The sequence below is a fragment of the Sminthopsis crassicaudata genome, chromosome 3 (assembly GCF_048593235.1).
Source record: "Sminthopsis crassicaudata isolate SCR6 chromosome 3, ASM4859323v1, whole genome shotgun sequence".
In the NCBI taxonomy this organism is placed as follows: domain Eukaryota; kingdom Metazoa; phylum Chordata; class Mammalia; order Dasyuromorphia; family Dasyuridae; genus Sminthopsis; species Sminthopsis crassicaudata.
Window position 1 is genome coordinate 10304225 of NC_133619.1, and position 18116 is coordinate 10322340.

General features: G+C 36.5%; 1 protein-coding gene across 2 annotated transcripts in view; it reads left to right on the plus strand.

Annotated features, from left to right (window-relative positions):
• The first annotated feature begins 263 nt into the window (after window positions 1-263).
• Window positions 264-18116, plus strand: part of SUCNR1 (succinate receptor 1) — a 28637-nt gene continuing 10784 nt past the window's right edge. The window contains exons 1-2 of one of the 2 annotated variants that reach the window (XM_074298018.1): window positions 264-663; window positions 1368-1426. The gene's annotated coding sequence lies outside the window, so the exon portion shown is untranslated. The remainder of the gene's footprint in view (window positions 664-1367; window positions 1427-18116) is intronic. The other variant, XM_074298019.1, reaches the window with a different exon arrangement.

The window sequence follows — 18116 nt, forward strand, 5'->3', positions numbered from 1 at the left end:
AAAGTAAAACTTTTGTTTTAGAATTACCTCCATGATCCACCCATATAACATTAGCCACTGACCATTTAATGCAAAATCAAATTGATTCAATTAAAGCCATTGGATACTACACCAATATTTGTAGACTAATCCTATCACCTAAGGATTAATCTTATTTCCCAATCGTCTTCTAGTAATGGGGAAAAGCTGAGATGACTCTTAACCCACCTCCTCATTAAATACCTACCAATTGGCTTCATAAAGAGAGGTCCAATCAAAAGGACTCTTGTAAGTCTGAAAGACTCTGTCAGGGATCATTCAGGGATCTTTGGTCATTGATTCAATTTGTTGGTTACTGCTAGTCTAGCTAATAATTGATTAACCTTGGACTATTGTATCTTTGTTTACCTGAATTTTCAAATGTACCAAAAGGAATGGAGATGAGAGATTGAATATTCAGGGTGAGGATTAGTGAGTTGGAAAATGTGGCTGGATCATAGAGTGTGAGATGGGAATAATGTTCAAGAAGGCTGTAAATATAGGAAGGAGGCAGATTGTGAAGTTCCTTCCTGGGGACTTGTGGTAAAGAAAGCATCTCACTGAAAATATTGTGATGCAGTGGAAAGAGTCTGGGATTGGGCTGAAGAAGATTTGGATTTGAATCTCACCCCTGAACCACTTCAGGTGAATTTACTGAACATGCTTGAGTTTCCTTGGCTGAAAAAAATCAAAGGGTTGGACTCTGAGTTGCCTTTTACCTTGATACCTAAGAGTCTACAGAATATCACTTTTATCTTAAAGTGTAAAATGAGTTGATGAAAAGATAACCTTTTTAGAATTTACTTTTCTGGAGATTATTTATGAGAAATGGGATTTGCCAAGTGGTGAATCATATGGGTGGTTCTCACTTTACTGAAGTGGGTGAGGAAAGTGCTTGTGCATGAGGAAAAAGAAGTCAATTTCAGATAACCTGGGACAAATACAGAGGAAGTGGTCAAAAGGACCACAGGAGAACATTGGGGAATCAGAGAACATTGGAGAACATTGGTTAAATTGGAGTGAATTGGTTAGTCTGGGGAATAGAGGAAAAATTAGCAAGGGATCTCCACTGGAGCTCCCTTAGACCACTGGGAGGTTAGATTTTTGGGGTTTTTGGTAGAAGTTCAGATGGACTTGGTGGAGAACTTTACTTATTTTATTTGAAACAAATTATTTGGCAACAGTCCTTCTAATCTAATTACTTAAAAAACATAAGTGGGTAAAGGGAAATACCGGGATTCAATTGTGGATTCATGAAGAATTATTCAGCAATGGGGAAGTTTAATCCACTTCAATATGAAAAAGCCTTTTGAAAATTAAATTTTTCCCCTGGCTAATCTTTATTTCAGATAGCATCCTGACACTGGAGATTAGGAAGAAGGCAAAGATTTGAAGAGCAAGAAATTCGGTGAGTAAAAGGGGTAAATTTAAGGCTACAGGCGAAGATTTTTTTTGTTTTCTTTTAATGTTGCTTTTTTCCTATTCTGATTAGATCACTTTAGAGGCACCAGGGAGTGTTAATTGAAAAATGTATCTTATGTAAAGGATACTTATCTATTAATGCAGTGCTTCTTAACCTGGGATCCAAACTGGGTGGGGAAAAATTCTTGTGATAATTGCATTTTGGCTTCCTTTGAAATCCTATGTGTTTTATTTTATGCATTTAAAAGCAGTATTCTAAAAAGGTTTAACAGTCTTCACCAGGCAGCTAATGATTAAGAACCTCTGCATTAATCTGTGCCTTGTGAGAGCTATCATTTGTGTCCCTTGACACCTGGAAATTGGTGATTTCTAATCTACTTTAATTGAGGATTGCTAGATGCCAGTGACAATTAATGAATTACTAAGCTAAGCAATGTACACTTGCTCTCTAGTACTGTCTATTATATATACCATTTTTGAGTAAAATATCTTTATTAGATAATATGTGCTGAGAGTTATTAGATAATGTATGATATAATTATGTTCTTTTATTTATCTATCTATCTATCTATCTATCTATCTATCTATCTATCTATTTATTTATTTATTTTCCTTTTTCTGAGGCTGGGGTTAAGTGACTTGCCCAGGGTCACACAGCTAGGAAGTGTTAAGCATCTGAGACCAGATTTGAACTCAGGTCCTCCTGAATTCAAGGCTGGTGCTCTATCCACTGCACCATCTAGCTGCCCCCAATCATGCTCTTTTAAAAATGTTTTGAGTTAATTATATTTGTCTAATTGAACATTTGTAATCTCCCTCCTCTACTCGTTAGAACTTGGAAATATCATTAAACTTTCCTGGATCTCAGTTTCTTCATCTATAAAATGAGTTTAATTAAACTCCCTCAGACATTCCTTCCAACTCTAAATATATGATTGTATGAAATAAAATAAGTAATCTATTTCAAAATGAAGTTTCCCCCCCTGAAATCAATTTTCTCCTTATTAGTTGAAATATCTTAAAATATACTCAAGAATATACAGAATTGTAACTGTTGTTGGTGGAGAAATAACTCATTGCAATTTTTTTTCCTTTTCCCCTATGCAAAGCAATGCATGGTTATATTTTCAGATGATTTTAGATACTTTCCTCCTCCATCTCCAAAAAATAGCAGTATTTTGCATGACTACATCATCTTTTATTATAGTTGAGAAAATTGCTTGAACAATTCTGTAGAATTGTAGACCAAGAGGTCAAAGGCAAACAGAAGGACTGACTGAGCCCTATTTTCCTATAAGGCTCACCCAAAGAGACAGAAAGCAAACACTTCTCTCTTTGCTATCTTTGTACATAAGATTAAAAGCAAAAGCTGCTTCTACCTTCCTGGAACCACATAGTCCATAGGTGATTGCTTAACTTTAGCCTCCAGATCTGGGTTGAAAATGAAATTGGATTTGCAGCAATTTAATCATTTCATTATGGGACAGTTCCAGCAAATTCTGTTCCTTCATATACTCCAAAAGGCATCAACTTGAATCCTTTTCCTCTTAGGGTCAGAGCATTGTGTGAAGTGGGTTAAGATAGTCTTAGAGACCCTTATTGTACATTCTAATCAAGGAGCACCTTTTGTGCTGGGAAATTGGAATAGGAAAGCAAGGAATTAAACAAACTTTACTGTCAAGAAACTCCATCTAAAACATAAGAAAAACTCCTCTCCATAGTCTCATTGTTAGAAAGGTTTTTTTGTTTGTTTGTTTGTTTTTTGTTTTTGTTTTTGTTTTTGTTTTTTTTCTGACAACAAGCATAAATTTGTTTCTTACAGTATCCATTTGCTTAGTTTTGCCCCCTGGGACCAAATGGATCAAGTTTAAGCCATGATTTTAACCTCTTCTAATGCTTAAACACTACTCCTATGTTCCCTTCTCCTCAGTCTTTCTTATCTTCCCCAAGATAAATATACCCAGTTTCTTGGAGTGATGCTCCAATGGCAGAAAACCATATACTACTCCCATCAAAAACCCAGATACCCTGACTTAGCTCATGAGTTTAAATGAATAAGTTATTCATTTAAATTAGTTGGGATCCTTATTTCTAATTATGAGGAAATGCTCCATTTCCCTGATTTATTTTTTCCACAATGGGTGAAAAAGTATCAGAGCTTTTGCTTGGCCAAGCCCTATGATTTCATTGATATAAAAACATTTTCCAATCAAAAAGCTTCTTCTGTCAATCCAGATCAGCAATTGCCTGGTGATCTGTCACATTCAGTGGTTGCTTAGAGGACTGAGGAAAAATGACCTCCTCAGGATCCCACAGCGGACAGGGAGATTTGAATCTTGTTTTTCTGCCTCAGAGGTCAACTTCCTGCTCATTAGGATCTCCTGCTTCTAAGATATGAGCCTGTTATTATGTATGAACCCATTTTACAACAAAAGAGAATATTCTTTCAGCTTCAAGAGAACTTGGAATTTTATTTTTAAGAAAAGAGAAGATGGGGAAGCTAGGTGGCACAGTGGATAGAGTACCAGCCCTGAAGTCAGGAAGACCAGAGTTCAAATCTGGCTCAGACACTTAATACTTCCTAGCTGTGTGACCCTGGGCAAGTCACTTAACCCCAGCCTCAGTTAAAAAAATGTGTAACAGGCTATAATTCAGAAGAAATCAGAAGTTCTGGTTATCAGAAGAAAAATTTTAGCAGAACTTGGAAGGCAGCGACTGTGCCAACTGAGAATTAATGATAGATATAAGGGAGAAATCACCCATATCTCCTGTGCTTCATCACAGCACATGCTAAAGGGCTCAAGAAAAGGAGAACAAAGTCCCCAAACCTAAATATCAACAGAGGAACTTGGTTCACTGGGGATGTTAAGTCCTTTCAATCCTAACCAACTCTTCATGACCTCATTTGGAGTTTTCTTGGCAGAGATATTATGATTTGCCATTTCCTTCTCCAGTTCATTATACAGATGAGGAACCGAAGCAAATAGGGTTAAATGACTTTTCCAGGTCACGCATATAAAGTGTCTGAGGTGGAATTTCAACTTGGGAAGATGAGTCTCCAATGAACCACCCAGCTGCCTTCTCTACAGATGGGAGATCCAGTAGACAACAGAAGCAAATTGTGAGGAGGAAGCAAAGCTGAGAGAGGCCGATATGGCTGCACAGGGAACTTCTTGTCTGAGTTTTTAAAAAACAAAGCTGTGTAGGGAAGATGGAAACATGGGCAAGTAACTGGACATGAAGAGAAACCTTAGCACGGCCCTATCAAAACAGGGTCAGAAATATTGAAACGGAGCAACTTGGGGTTTACAAAGGAGGTCAAGGACAATTAAAAAATGACCTGTAGCCTAGTGGTTGAGGAGCTAGAGAAAGATCAAAGAAGAGCACTTGGAGTAGATGGGACAATGAGAAGGTAGAAGTACTCAACTCTGATTTTCTATCTGTTTTATCTACCAGGGAGAATGACATTCAGACTGGGAAGGAAAGAAAAATAAATGGATGACCTAAACATTAGTTAATTAAATAACTATTTATGTTACTATAATGTTTTACTATAAAAGTCAAGTGGGGGGGGGGGAACAACGGTATCTCCCACCCTAATGAAAATTAAAACTCTCAAGAAAGAGGGGAGTGGAGAGAGAATATGCTTAAATTTGTATTCAATAGGTCTTCTCTGGGTATGGATAGGATTTTTCATTATAAGTTCTTCAGAGTAGATATGGATGATTACTACTGAGAATAGCTGGTCATCCCAGAACATTGTTATTACTTTATATACAGAACATTTCACTTTGATTGAGTTCATGGAGAACTTTCCAGATTTTTTTTTTCTTCCTTGAAAGCATTCTGCTTATTATTTCCCAGGGAACAATAATATTTATAAACACACACTACAGTTTGACAGATTCCCCAATTGATAGGCTTGCCCTTAATTTCCAATTTTCTTGGCCCTGATAAGAGTTGCTATGAATATTTTTTTTTCTTTTTCTTTATGTATATTTGCAACAGAAATACAGTTCTCAAGAGTTCCCTTTACCTTTTTCTGCTTCTCTTAAAGAATCCTATGGTTGGAGATCAAATTTTTTGTTTAGATCTGGTTTTTTCCTTAGAAACAAATGGAATTCATCTGTTTCATTAAATGTCCATCTTCTTCCATAGAAGAAAATGCTCAGCTTAGCTGAGTAGTTTATTCTTGGCTGTATTCCAAGTTCTTTTGCCTTTTGGAATATCAGATTCCAGGCCCTTCGATCCTTTAATGTGGAGGCAGCCAGATCTTGAGTGACCCTTATTGTGGCATCTCAGTATTTGAATTGTTTTTTTTTCCTGGCTGCTTATAATATTTTTTTTTCCTTAGTCTGATAGTTCTGAAATTTGGCCACAATATTTTTTGGAGTTTTTATTTTAGGATGCTATGAATATTTTTTGGTACATATAGCTCATTTTACTTTCCCCCCAAATCTCTTCTGGTATTCTTGTCCAATAGTGGAGCTATTAGTTCAAAGAAAATGTATGAATTTATCAATTGGTATGGCCCTTATTTCTTATAAATTTGACTCAATTTGAAAATTTTTTTCAGAGAAAATTGCTTCAAAATCCTTTTTTACAATAATTATTTACAATAATTTTCACAGTTATTATTGCTAACTTTACTTATCTCATTTATTCTCTCTTTTCACACTGTCCCTCAAAAAAACAACAAAAAAAGTTTTGCTACTAACCACTTCCTCCCCCAATATGCCCTTTCTTTTATCACCTTCCCATATCCCATTCCCCTTTTATTTTCCTGCAGGTAAACTATTGAGTTTGTATGTTATTTCTTCTTTGAGTCAATTCTGATGAGAATAAGGTTCACTTTCTCACCCTTTCCTTCCTCTTTTACCCTTCCTCTTTTTTATCGCAGACAATTTGTACTATTCCAAGGATTGATTATAATTTTGGAAGAGATTACTGAACTTTTCTCCCAATACATTTCTCACCCCTGATTTTTCATTAAAAAAAAAAAAAAAAGATATGTTATTCAACTCACACTTGTGCTTTCTGTCTATATATATTATTTCTAACTGCCATAACAATGAGAAAGTTTTAAAATGTAAAGAAATAAACCTTAATTCCCTTATGATGTCATTTTTCTGATTACCTCCTTATCCTTCTCCAGAATCCTGTATTTGAAAATCAAATTTTCCATTTGGCTTTGGTATTTTCATCACACATGTTTGAAAATCTTCTATTTCATTGAATAATCACCTTTTCCTCTGAAGGAGTTTTGCTGGGGAGGTGATTCTTGGTTGTACTCCTAGCTCTCTGGAATATCATATTCCAATGACTCTGGTCCTTTAATGTAGAAGCTGCTATATCTTTTGTTATCCTGATATGGCTCCATTATACTTGAATTTTTTCTTTCTAGATGCTTGCAGTATTTTCTTGACCTAGGAATTCTGGAATTTGGCTACAATATTCCTTGGAGTTTTCATCTTGGGATTTCTTTCGGGAGGTGATAGGTGGATTCTTTCCATTTCTTTCTTACTCTCTAGTTCTAGAATATCAGGATAGTTTTCTTTGATAATTTCTTGAAAGATAATGTCCAGGCTCTTTTTTTGACCATGACTTTCAGGTAGACCGATAGTTTTATAAACTCTCTCCTGGATCTAATTTTCAGTTGTTTTTCTAATGAGGTATTTCACTTTTTTTTTTTAAGCTTTTTGTATCTTGATTTCTCGTAAAGTCATTGGCTTCCATTTGCCCAATTCTATTTTTTTAAAAAATTATTTTCTTCAGTGAGTTTTGGTACCAGATGGCTGTTTGCTTTTTAAGCCATTCTTTTCCACATTAGCTTTTTGCCTTTCCTTTTGTATCTCTCTCAATTAGTTTCTTATTTTTTTTCTCTATCTTTTATATGATTTTCAAAATCCTTTTTTGAGTTCTTCTATGGCCTCAGCCCAATTCTTATTTTTCTTGGAGGCTTTAGATGTAGGAAGTAAGTGTGTTTTGATCTTTCTTGTCACCATAATAACTTTCACTGGTCAGAAACTTTCCCTCCCCCACCTCTCCACTGCTGATGTCCCCATCCTAATACTTAACTTTCTTTGTTAAAGTAGGGCTCTGTTTCCATAGTGGAGTATGCACTGTCCCAAGTTTTGGGATTTTGTGCGGTTGTTTTCAGAAATCCTTCTAGGAATCTGACCACAAGCTCGTTTCTACCCTGGAGCTGTAAGATCTACTGTGCAAAATCAAGAGTTCTGTTTTGCTGACTTTCAGGCCCTGGAGAACTGGGGCTGAGGCTGGCCTGTGTTAGGGCTGCATACCAGACTCCCACCCCACCACCAGAAACCCTGTCTACTGACCCCCCCAGAACTCCCTGGCATTTCTGGCAGTGATGTCCAGAAGCCTCCAGCATGACTGATGATTCAGAAGTTCTGTCTCCCTGATGCTGGAGTCTGGGCTGGGGCTGTGCTGGTCAGGCCTGTTCTGGGATTACCTTCCAAGTCTTCTTGGATGTCTCTGAGCTGAGAGATCTGGAAGCCACCAGTACTGTCTCTAATTCAGAGGTCTAGCTGAGGCTTGGTCCAGGTCAAGACTGGTGTTGTACTGGTACAGCCTGCATGGGGACTCTTGTGTCATAGACCTTTTCTGCTGACCTAAGTTGCCTTCAGCTGGAAAATGTTCTACTCCATCTTTTTAGGTGTTTTGATGCTCTAAAATTTCCTTTAGTCATTATTTAAAGGAATTTAGAATCATTTGGGGGAGTGGTTGGGCAAGTTCCTGCCTTTACTCCACCATCTTGGCTCTGGCCCAACAGAAGGGGAATATTTTAAGAAATCAAAGTGCTTGAGCCTACCTCTTTGATCCCAATATTCTACTAGAGATGCTATAGAGCTGTGAATCACAGCACCCAGTATCAGAAAAATCAAAAGGTAATTTAATGGTAATGAAACCACACAAAGGAGGAATAAATAAGTAACCAGCAATATATCAAATTCTAAAAGTACAAGATGTCTCCAGAGATGAGCATTTCGGGACAGGTCAATTATGTATCAAGACTGAGAAAGTAAATGGGCTGCTTGAATCGACCTTGATATCTCAATTCTAGTGGAATGATGTGAAGGGCCCCACCATAATGGGCAATTTCTCTATGGAAGGTTTTTGTAAACACAGATTTATATTGCAAGGGACAAGAAAGCATGGGGTGACACATCTTTATCTGGTGGGAAAATGCCTTCACTGATGGAACCTGATGAAATAAGAACCCTTAGCAGAAATGTGGTAAGTGCCCCATAAAAACCTGAATACTTATTTTGAGTCCTTTGTCAGACAAACTAAGCCAGCAGATGAAAAGTCTTTGTACTTCTGGGAGCATCTGGTTCTCAGAATACTCACGGCCTTTGCCTCTTTTGGAAGTCGGGTTGGAGAGGAATGAGGGAATCATAAAGGTCAGGGAGCAAGAAGGGGGTTAGGAGCTGGGGGAGTTGGATGGGTTACAAACTTCAAGGCTCAGGAACCCAGATGGAGAAGATGAGGAAGCAGGAATGATGGAGCCAGGATCTCACTGTTTAAAACAAAACCACAAAGCCCTAGATAACGCCAAGGAGATGAAAATATTTTAAGTACTTATAAAACACTGAAAATTCTGACTATTGAGAAACAAGGTTAATAGCTCAAAGTTATGAGCACAATCTGGACATCCTGATGGTAATAATAAAGCATGGTTATAATTATAGAATGAAGCAATAGACATGCTTTTGTGTCTTTTTAAATGGATCCATGATTTTGTTGGTACAGGCAGCTCTTGGTGCGTTTCCTTTACCAACTCAGACCTTCACAGTGTAGCAAATATGTTTTAAGGATTTAGTGTCAGGAAAAACTGAGCTCAAATCCTGCCTCAAATACATCTCTGGGTCTGTTTCTTCATCTGTATATAGGAATAATAATATTTTACTCAAAAGGTTATGTGCCTCAGTTTCCCAATCTGTATATGTGGATAACAATACTACTTTACTAACAAGGTGAATCTATATGAAGTCCTTTACAACCTCTAAAACACTTTTAGAAATGCCAGCTGCTGTTATTTTCCCACAGAGAGAAAGTTGGGTATATGGAAACATTAGATAACTTGTTCAGGATCATGTAGCCAGTTCATAGTAGGAGGGGAACTTGAATCCAAGTCTTTTTGATTATGAAACCTGCACTGTCCCGTCCTCAATGTTGCCAGTTGTGGACAGTTGTGGATAGTTATCTTTTCAAAAAAAAAAAAAAAAACTTTGGAGTCTTAAGTGGAAATTTAAAAAAAAATCCATCTTGCATAGCTTAATTAGAATATAATCAACTAGAGCATATTAGAATTTGAAAAGGATTAAAACTCCTGGGATTCTCTCACCAAAAAACTTGACCTCTGGTTTGTGGGAAACTTGCAAAAACAGTTGTACATGGAAATGTAAACATTATTCTAACCAAGTATTAATGGATACCTTGGAGAGGGCTTGCTGCTCCATTAAGAAACTGAAAGTTATGTTATTTCACAACTCAACATGACCTAAAATCATTACAGAATCCTAGAGTTAAATCTGGAAAGGGCCCTGGGGACCCTCAAGCCAATCTCTTCATTTCACAGCTAAGGAAATATCTCTATTAAGATGAATGACTTGCCCAAATCCTCTGACTCAACTTGGTTTTCTTTCTATACACACGATAATTATTTGTCTTGGGAAGTGAGAGATTGGAAAGTGTTCTGCATAAAAGGTGATGAGGTTGAAGATGGAGGCTTGTCTGTTTTTTCTTTTTAAAGGGAAGGAAGGGTTATGAGGAAGAAAATCATTGGACAGTAATAGATGATGAAGAAAAAGTACCAATAAAACATTTTTTTTTAAAGAGAATCCATTATAAGATTTGCTTTTGACAAATGATAGTTGGCCCCTTTTTTGATGCATTGTAGAGGGAATCATTTTTTCAAACTTAGAATGAATTGGACTAGTTGACCTCCACAATCTCTGAAGTATAGAGCACTTATGATTTTGAGAGTCACCATGGTGCAGATACTAATAGTTGGTTAGTTGCCTATCAATCATGGATGTCCACTATATGTCAACAAAGGAAAATTGTGAGTGGGAGGAGGAGAGAGAGGAATAGCATATAATTTCTTCCTTTTGGCAAAGAGTTACCAGGAGATAGAGCATAATTCTGTCAATATCCCAGATGGAGCTCCTCTAGCCCTAATAATAGTCACTCATTTCTGTCTCCCAAATAGAAGTTCTGTGATAAATTTCCTAGAGGTAAAGGGATAGTGGGAGGGCATTATCATTTAAGGGGAGTTTTTATTCCTGCTTTGATCCATTAAGGCATCTTGTTACTCCCTCAGTGTATGAAGTTAGCCATCTACATCTTCCAATCTTCTGGAACTCTTCACTATGTCCTTAATACAAATTCCATCAAGGTGGGCTTGCCCAAGTTCTGGGAACTTTCCTATATGTTGTTGTGAAGATGCCATTGGAGCATAAAATGGTAGAGGGAATATTTACTGTCTTTCACTTTCTACATGAAGATGATTAGCTTGGCCAGCCTTCTTATCCAAAGGATTCATTTCTGTTGAGAGCAGGTAATATTTTGCACCCCATTTATGTCTAGAATCAATTTCCCTATTGCCCTTGTTGGGTGATCTATAACTTTACTTCTATGGAAACTCTGGTCTTCTGTGACACTTAGTCAACCATCGTCACTAGAAGGCCATTAATATTACTTATATAAGACTTTGCCACAGAGAAATTTAGGATTAATGAAAACACTGTGTGATCCTGGGCAAGTCACTTAACCCCAATTGCATCAGAAAAAAAAAAGAAAGAAAAAAAAAAGGATGAATGAAAAACACTGGGCCAGTTCATTGTCATCTGCAGTGTTTGTCTTAGATACATACATATACATTGATACATGTGTGTAAATAGATATATATCTACATGTGTGTAAATAGATGTATATCTACATATGTATCTAGCTATAGATATAGATGTATATAAATGGTTTGGATGGGTCTTACACTATTTAGCTGAACTGGAAAAGGGGTGAGGAGGGAAAGATAAGGAGTATGTTCCTTCTAATCATTTTTTTTTGGAACCAGAGTCCGATCTGAAGAAATCTGTCTTTTAATGACTAGATTTAGACTCTCCATTTATCTACTTTTATTATTTCCCTGACTCAGACATTCTAGGGAATGATTTATTTATGACTCAAGTAGAGGACCTTCCCCCAAAAGGAAGGAGTTAAAAAGAAGCTCTTTTAAGATACATGTATTGGGTATGAAAGAACTCCCTATATGGAAGCCCCTTCAGGTTGGTAAGCTTGTGTACCTAATCGATGAGGAGAGCTTGCCATAGGGCATTGAGAGCCTAGCCTACAATCCAAGAAGAATGCAATTAAAAATAGGGGATTTGCTTTAGGAAGAAACTTTGACTTCTAGAAAGTTTTTAATACTGGCTAGCATGGAACGAACACACAATGTTCTGGTTTATATTACAAAGCCCCATAGTGTATTTATGTGAAAGTGGTTTTTGTTTTTTAAGATTCCAGGAAAGATCTAACCCAGAGGCTCATTTGATGACCTTAGGCTTTGTCTGTCCAAGTCATTTTCATAGCCACTATTAACCACATACTGTTAAAACCAGGGTCCTTTCTTCTTTCACTTGAGTAGTCCTACACTGATCATATTTCATTATTTTTTATTGCTGTTTATTTGAGTAGCTTTCAGACAATGGTCAAAAGTCAATTCAACAGAAATCTATCCAGGAATGCTCAAAGAAGCTCACTCTTTCCCTTCCACATATGTAACCTGAAGCACAATATTTCTACAATCTATTGATTCTTTTAGCTTTAATCTGATCGTGATTAGAGAGAAATGAATTATCATAGATAATGATGTCTCTAGGTGGGGCAGTGACTAAATTACTAGTCTTGGAGTCAGGATGGGTCTAAATTAAAATATTCCATTGGATCCTAAGCAATTCACTTAACAACTGCCTCTGTTTCTTTCCTCATCTCTAAAATGCCGGTAATAATAGCGCCTGCCTCATTTGGTTGTGGTAAGAACCAAATAAGATAAAGTGCATTGCAAAACTTCACGTGCTGCATAAAATTAGCTTGCTATTATTGAAAGCATGGTAGAATGTTTTCATTTTTCTCAAGATATTTGTTGATTTGCTAGTCCTAAAAGTTCATTTTTTTAAGTATGTGTGTGTACATAATCATAAATATATACACATAAGTATGCATACATATATAAGTGTTCGTCACACATGCACTTCAACAAACAATTTTAAAGCATCTGTTCTTGTCATTGAAGCTCAGAAAATCCTTACAGTCCTTAAAGGAGGTGACGTAGTACCTTCTACTGACTGATAAAGCGTGAGCCAAATATGTAAATACAAGCAAATATGAGAGAGAGATGAGATCACCAGTAGGTCTCAGGCTGCACCAAGGAGGAGGTACCCACTGTGAATTTTGAGGAAAATAAGGCTTCATAGAGCTCCAGAGGAGAGATCCTCCTAGGATGGAGAATAGCCTTAACCAATTGATGGAATATTTATCTTCTATCCTGGATTATCTTGAAGAATTAGCCTCCACTTATCTTTCCAAGTAAAACAGAAGTTCCTTGAGACCAGAAACTTAAAAAAGAAAACCAAAAAAACCTTATTTCCAGTACCTAGCATCCTGTCTGAAATGTAGCATCCATTCAAAAGACGCTTAATTGATGTTTTTTTTTCAAATTGAATTTCAAAGGACTTTATAAGACAAATCTAGACCATGCTGAAGTTTCTGGACAGCAGGGCCTATGTCACATATTTTTATATCTTCCAGATCTAGCACAAGGGAGTAATTAATACTTGTTTTACTTAATAACTGAAATCAAATCATTAAGCATTGAAGAAGGGCCTCTTATGTGAAAGACTACAAAATGACCAAAACAACAACAAAAAACAAAAATGAAAACAGAAAGATATCATTCCCTGCCCTTAAAATGGATATAGTCAAGTGTAATTAGGAAAAAAGGTAATTGAACATGTCTTTATCAAAATTACTTAAAAGTAATTTTTTTAAACATTTGGTTTTGCTCAGGTTCATACCAATATAATCTGTTAATCTGCTTTGAGTTATATCATAGAGAAAAAGCCAGTTATCATAGGAAAAGCCAGTTAATTATGAATGTTATTGAAATCATTGTAAATCTGATGGTTATCCCTTTCTCTTGGGAATGGGGATGGCCATCCCTTTTTTCAATGTGATGAATGTGCTTTCTCCAAGGAGCTCAAAACCCATTCCTAAATAGGTTTTTTGAGAAAACTTTAACAAGGTAGGGAGGGGGAAGGAAAGGCAAATGAATCATTTGGTTTTTTTCTTGAATTGTTCATTAAATGTAGGAAAAAGGGGATTAGATTATGATCAAAGTTTTTGTATTACAAAGGAAAACCACTTGTTAGCTCAAGAGTGGCTACTGGTAAGGGAAATGACTAGTGAATTTAAGATGTTATGTTTCAATATGTTTTTGCTGAGCTTGTGAAAGGCTGAGAAATTCTAGATGAGTACATTTCAAATACATTGCTATTATTCATGGGCTATAAAAAGCTTTTTCCATTTAATATTATAGCTGAATGTGCCTCATTACCCTTATTTGGTCTTTAACACATCAATGCTTGCAACCATTCCCTGTTTGTAAATCTTATTATTCAAGACAGCTAGGTGTTTTGGGCAGTATTCCTTGCTGGAGTTCATGCACTTCTATATGGACTTTCTTCTTCTCTTCCTCTCCAACATGGAGAGTTGCCACATACCTACATGGAAATATGTTTGCCTCTTGCAGAACTTCTTAGATTACTCAAAGAGTTTTACATAAGAAAAAGGTTGCTATGGTTAATGGTTTAAACCACCAGAAAAAATCTACAAGAACAAGTCCTAAAAACATGGGACTTTATGAGATTTGTCAAAAATTGCAAAGATTAATATAAAATAGTTTTTATATCCAGAAACAGGAATTATATATATATCTACTGTATGCATTTATCAGCTACATCTTTTCACAAAGTTCTGGGATATCCTGAGAGTGATTTGTAAAATGATTAAACAGATTAAGACTGCTCTTCCCCATTTTTACGGGGCCAGTAACAATGCCCCAATTCTATTTAACATTTGACATCAATTAGCTTTTTACAAAGGAGTATTTGCTTTTCATCTATAGCAAGAACTAGCATAAAAATATTTTTTTCTGACACCCTAGGGGCATAGTCCTTCCTGTACCATGCTGATCTCTTAGGAAGATCAGGCTTAAAATTTTGGTCAACTTGTATATATCATTGGTCCCATTAAGTTCATGTTTTTATATGACATGACTTCCAGATGAATTCTTCCATTGGGCTAAAGTGAGAAAGATCAGTCCAAAGATAATTACATATTTTTTTGAGCATCAATGCTATGCTAGCTGTAGAACCCAGCCTGGATTCTGGATTCCTATGAATCTTGAGAGACTCTTACTCAACGTACCTATAATGGAAAGCAATGAACTAGACCAAAATGGCCCTGTTTTGTTTTTTTTTTTTTAATAATTATAAAATTTTTTTCTTGACAGTATATATGCATGAGTAATTTTTTTTATAACATTATCCCTTGTAATAATTTTTCCAAATTATCCCCTCCCTCTCTCTACTCTCTCCCCTAGATGACAGGCAATCACATACATTTTACATGTGTTACAGTATAACCTAGATAAAATATATGTGTGTAAATCCCATTTTCTTGTTGCACATTAAGTATTAGATTCCGAAGGTGTAAGTAACCTGGGTAGATAGACAGTAGTGCTAACAATTTACATTCACTTCCCAGTGTTCCTTCTCTGGGTGTAGTTGTTTCTGTCCATCATTGATTAACTGGAAGTGAGTTGGATCTTCTTTATGTTGAAGATTTCCACTTCCATCAGAATACATCCTCATACAGCATTGAAGTGTACAGCGATCTTCTGGTTCTGCTCATTTCACTCAGCATCAGTTGATGTAGGTCTCTCCAAGCCTCTCTGTATTCCTCCTGCTGGTCATTTCTTACAGAGCAATAATATTCCATAACCTTCATATACCATAATTTACCCAACCATTCTCCAATTGATGTACATCCATTCATCTTCCAGTTTCTAGCCACTACAAAAAGAGCTGCCACAAACATTTTGGCACATACAGGTTCCTTTCCCCTCTTTAGTATTTCTTTGGGATTTAAGCCCAGTAGCAGCAATGCTGGGTCAAAGGGTATGCACAGTTTGATAACTTTTTGGGCATAGTTCCAAATTGCTCTCCAGAATGGCTGGATTCTTTCACAACTCCACCAACAATGCATCAGTGTCCCAGTTTTCCCACATCCCCTCCAACATTCATCATTATTTGTTCCTGTCATCTTAGCCAATCTGACAGGTGTGTAGTGGTATCTCAGAGTTGTCTTAATTTGCATTTCTCTGATCAGTAGTGATTTGGAACACTCTTTCATATGAGTGGATATAATTTCAATTTCATCATCTGAGAATTTTCTGTTCATATCCTTGACCAAAATGGCCCTGTTTTTCAAGGGAACATATAACTTGAGGAGGAAAAAGTAACTATGGGGTAGTCTTTTATCTCACAATATCACCCCATCATAATGTAGCTGAAGACAACGGTAAGGTTGGTAATGGGAGTGGCAGAAGACATTGGCAATTTCTGCTAGGCAGTCAACAGAAAAAGGTCCTTCTCACCTATGTGGTTTGTCAACTGGAACCAATTAAAAATCCTCACTTGTTCTAGTCTCACTCAGTGGCTAGTGCTGATTCTCCCTGAAGCAAGTCCCTTGTGTCCTCCAAATGGAGAGAGAATATCTATCTCCTGAATCCTCTAAATGATCTTAGGCAAGCCCACCTCTTGCACCATTTACACAGACAAGGAAGAAGACAATATGGATTCTAAATCATAACAATTGTCCAATTTTTGGATCCTTACAGAGAAAAATGTCAGACTTTTTGAGGCAGAAAGTGAAACTGCATTAGAATGATCAAATTTTGGAGTAGGCTGGATGCTTTCAAAAATCACCATATAGTGGTACTCCCTCCCCCCCCAAAAAAGGCAAGATGAAGTAGGATAAAAGTGAGGCAGTATATCAAAGTATATTGAACATTCACAGTAAGGGAAACTAAATTCAAATCTTGTCTCAGATCCATATTAGCAACAATGACACACAAACACAGTAGTCAAAACTTCATTTTCCTTATTTGTAAAATGGGGCATATCTTATTTCCATTTAATTACTTCCTATTGTGCTCCACAACCCTAGGATATTTTGAGAAGATAAGACAAGAGATGAAGAGAAATTTGGAAATGAGATGAATGTCAGGTGACCCTGATGTTGAGTCTTGATATCTTTCATGACAATGACAAAAACAAATATTGTTATTCCCATTTGAAAGAAAAGGGAAACTGAGGCTGCCAATAGTTACATGGGTCCGAATGGAGAATTGTACCTTAGAGTTCTTTCTCACACAGTAGAAATCTCTTCGAAGTAGCCATTTCTTGGAGACAGAACAAAAACAAACTCCAAGAACTTTTTACATAATTTTCCTCATCTAGGGACCTTAAAAATTCCTCAAACATTCTTCTGGTTAGACTCTTATTTTTCAAATGTCACTCTTTATTTCCAAAGGCATGTTTTGTTCTGGGAAACACTAATCTGGTCCTGGAAATGGTCACAGAATCCCAGAAATATGTAGAAGCTGTCCTTAAAGCAAGCCTGAATTCTTTTTTCTTCTATCATTTGAGGAACCTTAGATATAAATTAAACATCTCCCCTCCCTCTTAAAGGGAGTTTTTAAATATTCCCATAGACTTACATAGGAATTATTTTCTTCTAACTAGTAAAGTTTTTATAAGATGTCTCAGTTTGGTATCAAAATATGTCTTTGAAAGTTAACACAGGTTAATGGTAGTAGATAGACTGTAGAGCCTACAATCAGAAAAGGCTCATGGGCAAATCCAAACTCAGATACTTTATTTTTTGTGTGACTTTGGGCCAAACATTTAACCTCTATCTTCCTGTTTCCTAAACTAAAAAATGGGATTAATAGCTGCTTGTTACAGTCATGTCTGACTCTTCACGTTTCCTTTGGGGATTTTCTTGAAAATATTGGAATGGTTTGCCATTTCCTTATCCAGCTGAATGAGGAAACTGAGGCAAAAAGGATTAAGTGAAGTGCAAAGGGTCACATAGTAAGTGTCTGAGGCCAGATTTGAATGCAGAAAGTTTTCCTGACCCCTATTTCAACACTTGATCTAATGCATCATGGAGCTGCCCAAAAAAAATTATTGCTGTTCAGTCATGTGCTACTCTATGATCTCATTTGGGATTATTTTAGCAAAGATTCTAGAGTTCTTTGTTATTTCTTTTTCCAACTCATTTTACAGATGAGGAGACTGAGGCAAATAGTTGCAGAATTAGTAGTGTTTGAGACTGGATTTGAACTAAGGTCTTCCTGTCCAGGACAGGTTCTCTCTCCACAGTACCACCTAGCTGCCTAATAGTGCATTAATGTGTCCCTATTTTCCCAAGTCCCTCCAGCATTTGTCATTTTGCTTTTCTTACAAATTAGTCAATCTGATAGGTACAAGATGGCACTTCAACATTGTTTTAATTTGCATTTC